General features: G+C 38.3%; 1 non-coding gene across 1 annotated transcript; it reads left to right on the top strand.

The window, feature by feature from the left end:
• Positions 1–2,970: 2,970 nt before the first annotated feature.
• Positions 2,971–3,028, top strand: LOC148665823 (U7 small nuclear RNA). Its single transcript, XR_015939004.1, has one exon. It is a non-coding gene; the product is annotated as a U7 small nuclear RNA (small nuclear RNA).
• The last annotated feature ends 402 nt before the right edge of the window (positions 3,029–3,430 follow it).

Here is a 3,430-nt window from a genome sequence, read left to right as displayed (position 1 = left end):
ACACCCCCCCCCCCCCTCAAAAACCCAGTAAATACAGTACTTACTAGTTAAAGGCTAGGCTCTCGACTACGGCGAAAGGAACCCTTCTTTCATTAGAAGACAATGAACATATTTTAGCCCTGAATGAATTAATAGCAAACATGGTTTACATAAAAGACATTTTTCCAAGAAAGTTTAGCCTTTGTCACTAATGAAACCACTAAATAAAGACATAAATAGAAAAATCTTAAGATTTTTAAAATACATGACTTTGCTAAAATTTATTTGAAAATAAAAACAATTACAACCGCCAGGGGAGAGAGAGAACAGGGGAGGGATGTTGGTTTTGCATAAGGGGCGGGGCTATGGAAAGTAGGTATGTTTGGGAATGTGTAGTTACATGTTCTGGCTGTTTGTGAATTATCGTTGTTGAGTATGGAGTGTTGAGGTATTGATTTTGTGTAATGCTTTATGTTGAAAATTGAGGTGGATTTTGTTTATGATAAACAGGATAAACTGGGATGGGAGGAAGGTTTGGTTTTGCATAAGGGGCGGGATTATGATAATTGGATGACTTTGCGAGTGTAAAATGGTTTGATTATTTGATTTTGTATTGTGGTTGTTATCTATGTTTTTGGTTGGTATTATGTTTATATGGTTGTTTTTGTTGGTTGGTTGTTATTATGGTTATTAATAATACGATCTATAGTTGAAATCTGAGCCTAAATAAAAAGAAAAAGCAAGTGATTAGGTTTATGAGCAATCTAATTACTTATTCGTTTAAAAAGCTATATAAAATAAAGTTTATTATTAATTTGCTGGACAGAGCGGTGAACATTATTATGCATGAGACAAAGATAACGATCCTGATCAGTTTAGAAATCTGTGTACGCTGTAAGGTTTTTACTTCTTAAACTTTTAAAATACACGTTTTGAATGGAAAGAATCCTCTTCCTGGTATAGCACACCAGCACGTCTTTTTTCTCCAATCAGAGGGGTGTCAGATGGTGTCAGCCAATCACCATTCTGCGTTGGGTAGCAACGGGTGACTGTTCTCAGGCGGAAGATGTAAGCAGCTTAATGTTCGTGTTAAATATGTTTTTTAAATTCAATTAAACGGGCACAGTTAAGACATTAAATATACATATACATACTGTATACAGTACAGTTTGCATACGGTAATATGTTTATGTTACGCGATTAAAAAATAAATAAATAAAGATGAAAAGTCCAGTACCAGCTGGATTCGAACACCCAACCTACCAGCTGGTGGTCACGCACCTAGACCAGTAGGCTACAAGAGAGCTCACATGATCAGGCAGGCGAAACAGCCCTACATAGCTCTGCCGCAGTACACGGATATAATCACACCGTTATTAAATTATTGAGATACGCGATTCCATATTATATTCCCTTTTAATCAAATTCTAAAAGTATGCTTGTTGACTCCGGTATCACGTTAGTTAAAGACTTCGAAGCTTACAATGTTTAGGGAGAAATGGAATACTGGTGCGTATTTTTTTCTTTAAAGTACCAAGACCAGCCATATACTGTATGTTTACGTTCCAAAATTAATATCGTTTATGGCCTTCACACGCGTTACAGTATGCTCCTATTCTTTTTATGCTCAGCTACTAAGATTTCCCTTCAGTGGTAAAATTCAATATCTACAACGGGCACAGTAAAGACGTTTACAGTACAGTAAGTCTTTCTACGACAGACCAACGGACCACGAGTGCCCCTGTCGGTCAACCAATCACGCACCGCGGTATCGCGTGTCATCTTACCTGCGGTATCTGTACTGCGGTGTCTTTACCGCGCACTTTGAATGGCTGCATCTGTAGAAAAGAGCCCTGTTATGCACTGTCGGGAGAGCTAAACTTTTGATAAAAGAGATAGCTTGTTTCCTCCTGCTTTCGAACTGAAACCCTTCGGTGTGTTAAGAGAACGTGACAATCACTACACTGCACAAGGTGGGGAGGAGTGACTTGCAGAGAAAAGGACTCAATCCAGGAAAATATTTCCACATTCTGGAGAGGAGATTTTTTCCATTCCCCCACTTTTGCAGCCTGATCTCCTCTATTTCTAGAGATCTGTAGAATGTGGAGAAAACGTTTGAAGTTGTTACTGCTACCTCCCCTCGCTTTGAACAATGTGTGGAGTTGTTGAAGTCAAAAAGAATGATAGTTCAGGCCCATGGGAAGATCCATATTCAACTGTGCATGTTGTTTTGTTCTCAGAGTTTGCAAAGATGGAGGACATTCGCACCTGGCTAAGCCAGTATTCTATAGTCCTTCATGGAACTGAGTTCAGAGGTGCTGACGGAATAAAAACAGGAGGTTGAGGAACACGGGGGTGTTCAAAGGCATTGAGGTTCCAGTCAAGGGAGCAGGTAGCCTGGCCCTGTCCATTATTAGAGTGCTATAACATAAAGAGATGGTTTCATATATATTGTTTTTGGGTATATTTATTAAAGTTTCCGATTTTGTGATTCTTTGTATTTGTTTGTGAAATTAAAATAGTTCTTAAAAAATAAATGGAAGGTTTCTCTGAAGTCAGAAAGCCAATTTATTTGGTGGAAAAACAGATTGGTGAAGCTCCAACAAATAAATCCAGTTTATTTGTTTACTTTTTTTTCTGAAACAACTGAATTAGATGAAGTGTGCTAATATGTAACCTAACACCAGTGTGAATAACTAGAAGAGGGGAGCAGCTCCATTCCAGACCAAGGGAGCTTTGAGATTGGCTGGGCCAGATCTCTCTTTTGCATATCTGATTAGGAAATGTAACACTAAACCCCCTTCTTGCATGGATTTAACTTGCACTCAAGAGTCACCTACTGTGTATTGCCACTTCAGTTTTTTTATGAGTAGCTGTGATTACCAGTTGACAACTTTTATTTGTTGAATTATAAATGGTTGTGTATTATCACCCTGAATGGCCTGTACTCAAGGTTTGGTAGGGTATGTGTTTTCATTTTTCCATTGGAAATGGAATTTGTGCTCTTTTAGTATTTGTTTAGAAGGCTTTCTGAAGTCAGGAAGCCCATTTATTTGGTGAAAAAAGATTCTGTATTAATATTAATATTTCTCATACAACATAAATAGGGTCTTTTAGGAATAAAAAGATCTTGCACTTGGAAGTCTTAATAAAGCTGTGTGCTTCCATACACTCAAGCAGTTTTGATTCCTAATATTTGACCTTAGGTGTGGGAACGGGTCTTTTATGCCATTTGATTTCCAATTGATCAGCACAGTATAGAAAATAGACCCATAAAGCAACCTCAGCAGTGACAAATGTGCGAAAAGCGATCACTTGTTTTCGCCCGCTTTCAAACTGAAACCCTTTGGTGTGTTAAGAGAATGTGATAACCACTACACTGCGCAAGGTGGGAATGGGTGACTTGCAGAGAGTGTTGAACTTCGAGAAAGGACTTCTCTCAGGAACATAT

This window comes from Lepisosteus platostomus, chromosome 5, assembly GCF_059453375.1.
Source record: "Lepisosteus platostomus isolate fLepPlt1 chromosome 5, fLepPlt1.hap1, whole genome shotgun sequence".
NCBI lineage: Eukaryota > Metazoa > Chordata > Actinopteri > Semionotiformes > Lepisosteidae > Lepisosteus > Lepisosteus platostomus.
Note: the sequence above shows the minus strand (reverse complement) of the source record. Positions and strands in the feature narration are given on the sequence as shown.